The sequence below is a fragment of the Lissotriton helveticus genome, chromosome 6, assembly GCF_964261635.1.
Source record: "Lissotriton helveticus chromosome 6, aLisHel1.1, whole genome shotgun sequence".
NCBI lineage: Eukaryota > Metazoa > Chordata > Amphibia > Caudata > Salamandridae > Lissotriton > Lissotriton helveticus.
In genome coordinates this window covers 1176838407-1176851062 of record NC_136067.1, presented here as the reverse complement: position 1 = coordinate 1176851062, position 12656 = coordinate 1176838407, and positions in this window count along the sequence as shown.

The following is a 12656-nucleotide window of genomic DNA, read 5'->3' as shown; positions in this document are numbered from 1 at the left end:
ATGTGTTCATAAATTGAGGTACCAAACGGAGTATAAAAATATCTCTCTCACTCCTGCTGTTTGACTGCATCTTCATCTCTCTTCTGTTTTCCGTCTCCGTTGCCCTGTGTTATCTTATTGTGTGTGTGTCTGTCTGTGTCTGCCTTCAGTCCGGGCTGAGGAACTTTGCTGTGGAGGCACACACAGATAGTCTCATCAAAGTAGTTGGAACGTTTTCAAAAAACTATTTATATAATTGAAATGCTTTATTGAAGCGCTAGTGAATGTTTTCTTTCACAATTACCGCTCGGTTGTTTCCATAGAGCAGAGGGTATGTTGTATTTCACTACTTAGTGCCTCTGCATCTGCACTCTGTTCTCTGGTGGCTGGCGGAGAAGTGTTTGTTATTGTGGAGATTAAAGCGTGATAAGGAGTGAAATACGACATAGCGTCTGGTCTGTAGAAGCGTGGGAGCAGTGATTATGGGTTAAAAGAGAGAACGTGTATATTTGAAATGTTTATTCAGAAATGCACTGTTTTCAAGGCAAGTTTCTTATCTAATACGAGTAGAGACATTGCAAAAAACAAAGTAATCGGTATAGTCACTAGTACATAAAATACAAACGGTATAGTTGATGAAAAATGAATATGGTTTAGCAAAATTAAATATACACTCTTATGAGGAAGTATATTGGGGCAGATTTATGAAGGCCTTGCGCCGCCGGTGCGTCACTTTTAACATGGGAAAAAGTGACGCACCGGCGGCGCAAGGCCTTCATAAATAAGGCTCATTATATTTTAATAAATGGAAGAAGGTCTCTGGCCTTTCAGTTTAGGAACGATACATGAAAATGCTAGTGGTTAGACATTATGTCTTTATCAATCAGCTCTCTGCATGCGAAGCACTATCACGTTTCTGTTATGCTATTGTGTAAGGGGAAAAAACGCGCCAAAACCCACAAAATGGCGAGAGGTGCATGTATGTAATCAAAATATTTTAGTTTATGGAAAATTAAATGATCAGAGGTGTCTGAGGCGGAATTAAGCAGTTCAAATGCGAAATTGCGTTTACAGTTATAAAAAACTCATTCTATATTTACACATTAATTAGGGCACATATAGCATATATTAGCGAGTTTTGGTTCGAGTACGTTTGAAATAACATAAGATAAGATATACAATAGAATTGTTGAGATTAGACTTTAATAAAAAATAAAGTTCAAAATCGAGTAGGTGAAGAAAAAAAATTTAGTCCATATAAAAGATCAAAATTTAACCAGTAGGAAATCATAATGTCCACTGTTAGTAAAGCCAATAGGTCTGTTCATGTTAAGAAAATATCCAAGAAAACGTGAAAAAGATAGGGAGGCAAAACGAAATGTGGACGTCAATGGCTTGCATAACAGTCAACCCAGGATTGTATAGGCAAAGTAGGCAGCAACTGCTTCTAACAAGAAGTCACTGTTATGATCCGAAAACATGTCAGCCATCCAATTGAAAAGAGGAAAGCAGCATTCATGATCTGTTATTACCGGAGCCTCTAGTACCATCAGAGGATAGCTCGGTGAGTTTTCAATGTAGCTGTCTGTCAGGAAATCTTGCGCCGCTGCGAATATATCCCAATGACCCAGAACTCCTTGTATCGCTGCAAAGGCCATAATACCTCCGTTGCAACAAAACTGTTCATGATCAATTAACGGATTCATGAGATGATTGTAATTCACTTCAGGAGGTACCAAGTTGCAGAGACAGGGCCCACATGAAATCACAGCTCAGGCAATGAAATACAGGCTGCACACAGGTGAAATAGGAATATCGAAATGATAATCGATATGAAGTATTCAGAGTCGAGAGTGCTAAGATGCCGTAGTAGTCAAGCATCTTCTGGCGAAATAGTTCTAAGTGTTCCGGCTTGTTTGCGAAGACAGGAGGGACATCCATTTTGAAATAAACGAGATGGGAACACAAACGTCGCAGCACTGGCAGTTCAACAGGAAGTCCACAGAAATAGGTCGCAGAGCATGGAGTGAAGAGTAGCAGAATGACTTGATATAATTTTTGGCAGTCCGGTCACTAAACCATTGCTTAGTAGTTATAAAAAAAATAGCCTGTCTTGAAGTGGAGGATGCGTTTAAAATTAAGGGAGTCACCTCAGTACATTGTAAAGGAAGGCCACTCTTTTATAAGGAATGGTGTTGTCTGTGAATATTAGCTAAGTGAAAGATATGTTCGTGAACAGATGCTACGCTAACTTCTTTTTGTGACAATAAGGCTGTTGTTCATGTCTTGTGATTCTCTTTTTTTTTTATTTTTTTTTATAAGTATTTTTATTAGAGTTTTTACCCCCTTTTGTTATTGGTTACAGAGCACAGCATTACATAAATTCAGCTTCACAAACAAAGAGAAAAAACAACATAGTATAACGAAAAAGAAAAAGAAGAGATCAGCCAATATATCATATATCTCAATATATCTCAATATACATTCTCAGTTCCCCTGCGCTACAATTGTACATTACTTCTTCTTGAATTTAGAGCGCCTTCAAGAAGAAAGAAAAAAAAAAAAGGAAACCACAAAAACAAAACTAAATTTCATTATTCTCTTCTTTCCATCTAGTTATTGGTTCCCAAATTTTTAATCCCAGCTTCCTCCCCCTCTTCCCTTTTCTTACATAAATCGCCCTTTCCAGATTATATATCCTGAGTACCCTGGCTAACCACTGTTGATATGTTGGTGGCACTGGGTCGAGCCATGCTGAGGCAATGCATAATCTTAATACTGCCATAGCCACAAAAATGAAATACCCATCTTCCCTCTGACTGCCATCCGCGTTCACACCCAACATTATTATTGAAGGCGTTAAGTTAAACGATACATCTAACACGCTTTGCATAAATGCCTCAATTCCTTTCAACGGCATAGATAAGTGGGGGCATGTTGCAAATATATGTATGATATCCGCATGCAAAGTTCCACATCTTGGGCAGTTAGTGCCTGTTACTCCCCCCCATTGGGCTATTTTCGCCGGGGTATAATATAGGCGGTACAGTGTTTTATAGTGTTGCGCTTGGAGGGCTGCAGAACATAAAACGTTCTGGCCTAGTTCTAATGACATTTTAAAACAGTCCCTTTCTACCTCCAGCTTATTTGCCCAGCTGTCCCCCCATTTCTCCAAATCATCCTGTTTAGTTTCTATTAGCTCATAATAAAACCTCTTAATAGTACAACTCACTCCACCCTGTGCCACCTCCAATATAGCGTTTTTTGCAAATCCCAAGCCCCCCCCTGTTTTATTTGCTAAAAAGCTTCTTACTTGCAGGTACTTAAAGAAATGTCTTGTGTCGACACCATATTTTAACTGGATCTCAGAGAACTGCAGTAAACCCTGCGTCCCCATAACATCTCCAATCTTAATAATTCCCTTTCTAGCCCATTCATTAAAAATGGCATCCGAAAAAATGTCCTGAGGAAATGCTGGATTATTGATCATTCTCGTGTATCTGTTATATTTACCTAAGCCATATCTCTTGGTAAATGCCTTCCAGATGTTATGTGCTGCCATAATAGTCTTGAAACGAGTTCTCTTAAAATAGCTTGAATCGAATTGCCTCAGCAACACATTTTGTGCCTCCCCCCCCAGCAGTAAGGCATATATTGCTATGGTTCCTAAGTCATCCTCCCCTTCTGCCTCCGCTCCACCTATCAGACCCACCATGTACTGAAGAGCGGCAGCCCAATAAGAAAGTTTCAAATCTGGTAATGCCCAACCACCACGTTCTCTGGGCAATGCCATAAAGCGCAGTGCCCTCCTAGTTTTACCTTTTGACCAAATAAATCTATTAATCATAACTTCTAAATTCTTAAACCATATATTTTTAAAAAATAAAGGTATTGCCCTAAAAATATACAAAAATTTGGGCAGAACCAACATTTTTATTATATTAGTTCGGCCGACTATTGACAGGTGCAAATTATGAAGCCTATCTAAGTCCCTTCTTACTTTAGTTATAATAGGGGTTATATTTAGTTCCACTATTTTATCTAACTCCGAAGTAACTGTAATCCCCAGATATGTACCTTCCTGCACCACACGGTGATCCTGACAGACCACATTTTTATTCTTAATTATTTGTGTTTTAGTGGTATTAAGAGAGTACCCTGAGACTCTACCAAAGTTTTTTGCCTCCAATTCTACGTGTCCAATAGCCTCAATGGGGTTTGATGTGAGGACCGCCACATCATCAGCGTATGCAAGTATCTTACACTCCCCCTGTACGTTATTAAGGGAACTATATTCTCTTTCGCTGCCATCCTCCGGATCAAAGGATCTATGTACATAGCAAACAACAGGGGGGAGCATGGGCACCCCTGCCTAGTTCCCCTCTTAATTTGGACTGGCATAGTTACACCTGCATTTACCCTGACAGATGCCATCGGATTTCTGTACAGAACTCTTATTGCATTGACAAACCCCTCACCGAACCCGGCTCTAACTAAGACACACCCTAGATAGTCCCAGGAGACCCGATCGAACGCCTTCTCAGCATCTAAAAGCATTGCCGCCATCGGGCCCCCTGAGACTTCCATGGTGTCAAATAAAGTAATCAGCTTCCGGGTGTGATGAGTAGTCCCCCTCCCTGGTATGAAACCATGCTGGTTACTGCTAACTAATACACTTATAACACTTGCAAACCTTATTGCAAGTGCCTTTGTGTAGATCTAAGTGTCAGCATTCATCAGAGTTATTGGCCTGTAAGAGCCAGGTTCGTAAGCCGGCTTCCCCTTTTTTTAAGATGATAACAATTTCAGCGCTGGCCCAGGAGCCTGGGACAGATACCCCCACTTGCGCCTTTTGCATCGTACTTATCATATCCTTAGCAAGAACCTCCCAAAAAACCTTAAAGAACTCTAGTGGTATCTGATCTGGTCCCGCTGCCTTACCAGACGGGAGGCTCATCATAGCTACTTTTATCTCCTCTGGGTCCAAAAGAATATCCAATCTCTCTCGCTCTTGTTCTCCTAAAACCACCCGCGACACATTCTGAAGATACAATGTTATCTCCCCTAAATCCTTCCCTTGTTGTTCATTATACAGTTCTGTGTAAAATTGTCTAAATACTTCTCTGACCCCCTGGATATCCGTGATTACATTCCCTAACCTGTCCTTAATCTCCCTTACCTCTCCCACAGCAGCCTTTTGCCTCGCCCTTACCGCTAAAGTGCGCCCCACCGTTTCACTGACCTCATGGCATTTTTCCCTATTTGCCGTATATGTTTTAGCCGCTTTATTTGCTAAATCCTCCTCTGCATCCATTCTTATCTTCACTAATTTATTAACTGCCTGCTCCACTGATCTACCAGATGCAGCACATTCACTCAACTCTCCCTCTGCTTGAAGCATCGCCCTTTTTAATTCCAAATTCTTCTGCTGCTCCTGCTTCCGTTTACTTACATTATAACTCAAGGTTTCTCCCCGCACCCCGGCCTTGAAGCTATCCCAGACCATGCCTGCTTCTGCACTACCCCTATTTATCTCCAGATATCCCTCAATCCACTGCTTCATATGTTGTATATATTTCTCATCCTTCAAAAGCCCTCTCTCGAAGGTCCACATCCTTGCCCCGCTGTTATTGACCGACTTTGGTAAGCTTAAGACTAGGGGATTGTGATCAGATAATAAACGCGGTAACCTCTCAATCTGAGATGCAGGTACACACCCACTAGTAACCAAGAAGTAGTCTAATCTTACAGAGACCTTGTGGGGTGCAGAATAGTATGTGTAGCCCTTTTCTCCTGGCTTAAGGCTATCCTATACATCTGTTAAAGCGTTATTTCTTGCCAATGTGCGGACTGCTTGATACACCCTCCTTTTTCTCCCTTGGTAAAGAGGGCGAGATCCTAGCCCCAGCCCCAGCCCTCCTGCTCCATTGATATTAAAATCCCCTGCAAGAATCGTACATGGGGCCCAGGTGGCTAGCTCAATATCTAAAAGTTCAAAAATCTCCGGATCATCCCCCGTTGATCCATATATGGATCCAAAGGTTAGCCATTCTCCACCAACTAAACATTCTACCAAAGCCCACCTCCCCCATTCGTCTTCCATCTTTTTCCTAGTGGGAATATCCCTGCGTCTTGACAATATGGCCACCCCCCTATTTCTAGACCCCTGCTTTGAACAGGCTAATATTGAGAACCCTAACTGTTCCAGATATTGTGTTTCAGTTGCCATAATATGCGTCTCCTGAAGAAATAAGAAATCAATCCTCATACTTTTTAACAAAATGGAGACCTTTTGTCTCTTCTGCCTGTCATTCAATCCACAGACATTCGAAGACATTATCCGAGTGCCCATTAAAATACATCTGGAAGTTGGCCTAACCACTTCCACCTAAGAATTTCGTTCAAGACTTGTACACTCTGAGATTGCTGAGATTGCTGAGATTGCTTACCGCTGACATTCCATTCTTTTTGTTTTTTAATGTTTCCCTTCTGTACCCCTGTGCTGTGCCCTGTAACCTTCCTTTGACCCCTCCCCCTCCCCTGAGAGCCCCCCCTGACGTGCCCTCCCCCCTTACTGGCAAATAGGTCCATGAGACCTATGAGTGACAGCTGGGGCCTCTGGAATTGCCACCCCCACTTCACTCCCTCGTCCCAAATCCTCCCTCTGATTAATATTGACACACCATATCCCTTTCTCCTTCCATCTTAAGGCATCTTGAAGCCTATATCTGGCCTCATTCATTGAGCTCTCTATTGCTATGCCTTACTATTGCCTTGTGCCACTAAGGCCAATGTACCAGGCCGAGCTCTATTATCTTTTAGCCATGCCAGGTATTCTTGCGCCTTAATCTCAGAGAAAAATATATTGAACTGACCATCCCTGACCACCTTGAGTCGACTGGGAAACATTAGATACGCTTCACACCCTAGGTTACGAAATGGTGTTATTAACTCCCTCATCCGCCATCTCCTTTCCACTGTGGTGTGGCAAAAATCAGGCCTTGCAAAAAATTCCACATCTTTATAGTGACATTTAGCCTGCGGTTTTGCTTTTGCCATAATCTCCTCTCTCAGAAGATAATTCCCTACATATATCAATATTGCTCTTGGTTTGCCTGTCGAGCTGCCCTTACGTTGAGAAAATGGGAATCTGTGTGCCCGCTGAACTTCAGCTTCCCAATTCCACCCTGATATCTCTGGTAAAGCTCCTCTAAGCAGCTCAATCACAAAAGCCCACACATCCTGGCCTTCCCTCCCTTCTGCCACACCCAAAAGTCTAATGTTGTTCCTCCTTTGTCTATTCTCGAAATCTTCGAGTTTCCATAATACATCTGATGTAGTCTTCTCTTGGTCCTGTTTAAACTCCTGCCATTTGCCAGCATTATCCTCCAATCTTCCAGTTCTTTCCTCCACCTCTGTAACCCTGCCAGCTAAATCAGCGTATAGTTTGTTCACTTTCCGCAGGGACCCCTGTATCTTCTTGCTTTCTTGCCTTGCTCTGCGGCTCTCAGATCTGGCTTCCCCCTGCATCTGTTTTAAAGTTGTAAAGATCAAGTCAAACACTGAGGCCTGTCCTTGCCCCTGTGATCGCTCTTGTAATGTATTAGCCCCTGCCCCTTCTTTATATAGTTGTGAGGTCGCCGAATAATCCCAGTCCAGTCTCTTTACCACCTCAGACTGTGGGGGGCTCAAAGCCATTTTCGATCTGTTCTGTGCCCTATTCATAACATTCCTTGATTTACGACGGGGGGAGGATTTATGCACCGTATCCTCTTCCACCTCTGAGGTATCTGAGTCGGAATCTAAACCAGAGGGTACAAAATCGCTGTTAGATCCTGTAGATATTGGGCCCGTCTCTGAACCGGTCTCAGAAGCCTCCACTCCCCCTTCCTCCTCACCCTCGCCATCATTAAGTGAGAAGAAACATTCATCACTGGGTGAGGCAGGAATTAAGGCAGTATCGACATCCTGTATTCCAGACTTGACCAAAGTCCCACTAATACATGATTCCTTTAGCAAATCTCTTATCTCTCCACCAACAGCCAGCTCCGCTGTATTCAGGGTATTTAACAAAGCATTAGTTAGATTTTGTGCTGCTAAGACTGACCCTCTTGCCCCATCAGTCCTCACCTGAACACCTTCGTTTTCCGTGATACTCAAGCTCGTTAATGTCATTTCCGTATTCCCACTCTGGATCTGCTGTACTCCATTAGGTTTGTGCTGATCTTGACTGATCTGCGGTGTTTGCGATGTCTGCGGGGGCTGAGGGGATTCAGAAACTAGTACATAATCCTGCTTTTCCTTTTGTTGTATCACATGCCGCATACTTGCCCTGTTAGTCTTGTTAGCCTCTGCTTCCTCCATAGTTTCCGTAGGTTCCCTCGGAGCTAGTTCGCTCCGCTGCTCAGTGTCTGCTTCCTCCCCCTGTTAAGCCGCGTCTTCAGGATCCATGCCGTCATCTCTTTCCCGACCTCCCTCAGCTGATTCAGGAGCTGAAGCCGAGGCCGGGGATGGAAGCGGGAGTGGAAGCTGAGCATTCGTGCTCACGTTCAGTGCTGTGACAGGGGAGAACGCCTCCAGCAAGGTAGGTTGCCTCAGAGCTGCCTGCTCGCAGTTCTTTGAGCCCACGTTAGTTTTCCTGAGTACAGTGGCTTTCTCCTTCTGTTCATCCTTCTTTTCTTTAACAGCGCTCTCTGCACATTTAGATAAATCAGCGTCTCTTAAAGCATCTTTTAATGCAGTTCTTTCCTCCGACCTTCGGGAATGTATTTTCGTCCGAAGGTTAGCTGCCGGCGCGCCTGGGTCACTTAAGACTGTTTTATCTTTAACCTCTCTCTGCTCTCTTATATCTTTAACTTCTTTGTGTGCCTTTTGCATTTTCGGAGCCATCACTGCCCGCAGTTTCGCCCAACACTGTCTGCTCCTGACAGTAATTAGGTCTAAGACACGCAATATGCAAGTCAATCTTCCTTCAGCAGAGGGAGCGGAGGCAGCCGCCCAAGCCAAAGGAGCCGGCGAACCCTCAGCGGTCAGAGTCGGTATTTGCAGAGACCAAATGGGAGCCACAATCATCCATAGCATACTGTTCCTGCCGTTCGTTTTTCTGCTGTTTCGTTTTCCTGCCATTTATTTCCCGAACCTTACTTCTAATTGCAAACAATTGTTGAGTTGCTTTATCGTACATCAAAACCTCGGTGTGTCATAGCCAAAACAGATTCTACTCCTGGGAGAGAAGGGAGTGTGGCTTCTCTCTACGGCCTGTCAGCGGCCATCTTGCCCTGAGAAACCTCTCATGTCTTGTGATTCAAGGCCGGAATTTGCTGCCAGATGGAAATATCAAGGTTCACATGCGTGGGGTAGATAAACTACATTCTTAAAGGGAAGCAAATGCAGAGTGATTTTTACCGCGTAAGCTTTGTCGTTTAAAAAGTCATAGTGATTTTCATTATATGTAAAAAATAATATCACTGATGAAGAATGAAAAAACATCGTTATAATAATAGGCACTGGTGTATTTTTGGAAAGATATGCAACATTACAGGGATTCCACTTAAATAAGTCATGTAATTGAAAGTGCCTGCATGTGGACGACTAAATACATGTTTAGGCGTTTAATATGCAGCTTTGAAAAAAAACGAAGGTTTTAAAAAAAAATGAAATGTAAAGGTTTAGAGCAGGAGTTTCCAAAGCGGTCGTGGAGGGCTAGATGCATGGCAGATTAAAAAAATTACTACATGTTTTTCAATGGGGTTATCTTAAACATATGTTTCTTTATCTACTGTGCAGTTTTTCTGCATGTTGCCTATTCTTTGATTTTTACTGTTGCTGTGTCTTATACATTTTCCAGGGGCGGGTATAGGGTCATGGCAGCCCTGGGCAGGGAGCGTAGGTAGGGGGCTCTGTAACAGGGGGTTTGGGCGGGGCGGAGCGTGCAGCCCACTGAAGAGGGGGGGGTGGATCAAGGTGTTTGGAAGTGGAACAGAGGCAGAGCAAGCCAAATTCCTGCCATGGTCCGCTACGCAAATATGTATGCATCCTTAGAGGATTATTATATTAAGTATATATATTAATATGGTGGCTCCTGGGGTTTAGTGGTCCTGTGCAGGTGTACTGCTTGCATATGCCCATGGTTGGCCCTGTATTTTCTGTCTATGCACTTGTTCTCCGTCACATGGGCTTTTAGTTATGAAGGCCTTGTGTCGCTGGTGCATGAGTTTTAACATGGGAAAAAGTGATATATCTGTGGCGCAATGGTTTCATAAATGAGACATTTTGTATCTTATTGTAATGATAGAGAATCTTGGGGAATTTATCTGTTATGCTTGTTCTTTGCTATAATGGCTCTATGTTGTGTAAGAAATAAGTCTGTAATAAGTTAATTAAATGTTATTATTTTCTTTTTTACAGTGTTTGGTGCTGAAAAGCAACAACCTGCCTTCTGAATTACAGAATTTGAGGAATTATATTCTTTTTTTCAGGTGAGTTGGTATTTTTGCATAGGCAATTTTTTTGGGTGCACATGAAAATAATGAAGAAGATTTTTTTAAATGTTTGTAAAATTTCATTTTGGAATATGATTTTATCTTGAATTATTCACATGGGTTGTATCTGCTTATAGTAGATATGTATTTTGAGATATTCTCCACTGACAGTTGAAATTATCTTTTAATGGGCTTGGTGCATGTGTTTTTTTTGATGGAGTTCAGATTTACGGATCATTGGAGTATAATTCTTTCATGTTTCCATTACTTAAATCTTGTGAAGTGCTCATGATTTTTGAAATCTTGTTGCATTATGTTTGGCAGTTTTTCTCCTTTATTTACAAAGAGGTATTATGATATGGTTCTAGGTGTGATGGGTATCTTTCCTGCATATCTGTGATTATACTATGTATAGGCATTGTTTTACATATTCATGCAGAGGTTTATTATGAGGTTGTTCTTCATGCTTAGTATGACATTTTGTATATGCTATGACTTTTACATGGTGAGTATGCTGTTGAAACATAAAAGGAACTGTCTCTGTGGGAAGTAGTAATCTGTTAAGTGAATGCTATGGTTTGTATAGTGTGAGCCTTCTCTTCAGAGTGCATATAGTTTACATAGCTCTTTGTACTGGTGAACTGAAAAAATGGGTCTCTAAAAATTAATTCTACAGATTATCAATATTTGTGATACCTAGAAAATCTGAAAAGAAATTTTACAGTAAAATGTCTTTTAACAACAGTAATTATTTAATGGAAAAAAAAGATCAGTGTTAATGTTTAGGGTTATATTGCCAATTTCTTTTCAAAACAAGAGGAACGTGGTATCTTGAAATATATAGAGTTAATAAGTTAGAAATTATAAAAATATATGTAGTTTAAAAATTAGTAAAGGTACTTTTAAGTTATACATTTATGAAAAAAGATATAATTTAGTCTCTATATTTTTTTAAAAGGATACAGAAGAATAAACTGAGTCTAGTTATGGAGAATTCCTCAGAAGAGAAACAAATTCATTTTGAAATCATTAACGAAGTGATGGAGGAAATTTTAGACGCAGTCTTTCAATAGGAAATAGATGAAAAAAATTATTTTATGGACATGTCTTTAGACTCCGCTTACTTAGAGATGGTAGAAGGAGATGAGGACTTTGGACTTGAAGAAGTCCCTGATGATATCATGGTGGAAGTTCTACAAAATTATGAAGATTTAAATAAATTAAAAAAATGTTGATAGTAAAGCATTCTTGAAGACAGTTTTCTTGTCCTATTCGTCGTTGATGTGCTTTAGGAGAGTGATAAGACATGTTCTCATGAAGTGTAAAAGAGATTGTAGTAAAAAAGATCAAAACATCTACGATGACCCATAGTTCTTGAAAAAAGTGTACTGTTTGTATGCTTTAAAAATTAGAATTAAAAACTGTCTATAATGTTAAAACAGATATGGAGTGTGATAAAATTAAGAACCAACATTCACTACAGGATTTCCTACTCTGTTCAGAGACTTTCTGTTATTTTCTTTATTCTACTTAGAAAATGAATCTGTGGTTTAAATTTGTACGTTATATGCTAGTAGTCAACTATAATATTTGTTATGTTTGTGTTTTACAGATTGAGAATTTCATCAAAATCTTAAATTAAGATGCCGACCAGAACTGAAAAAAGAAAGCTCTATAAACGGACTTACAATTTGAAGAAGAAAGGAATTGAAGAAGTATCAAAAGAACATAGGACGGATAAAAAGAAGAGTGCTCCTGGTAAGCAAACCAAAAAGTTTTTGAGAGCAATATGTGGAAGGAAAAATGTTAGTATTGAAGTGCACAAGGAAAAAAGTATACCAGTATCGAGAAGGAGACATGGAACCAAAGATAAAAATGTTTCTGGAATCAGGAGACAGGAAAATCTGTACAGTAAAACTCGGATGAATCAATTTAGCCAAATCAGGAAGCGTATGTTTTACAACAGAGTAGTTTCGAATTTATTACAAAAGGAGAAAGTTTCTAAAAGAAGATCTGCTTTTCTTAAGAAGAAACAATATATAGAGGGTATTGTTGAGCGCGCGTTTGAGACAAAAAGAAAATTATTTATTTTAGTACTTAATAGAATAAATACGCTAAATAAGGCAATACGAGTTTTAAAAGCTAAAAGTAAATGGAAGAGACACATAAATAGGAGTAATTTTTGTAAAGTGTTTT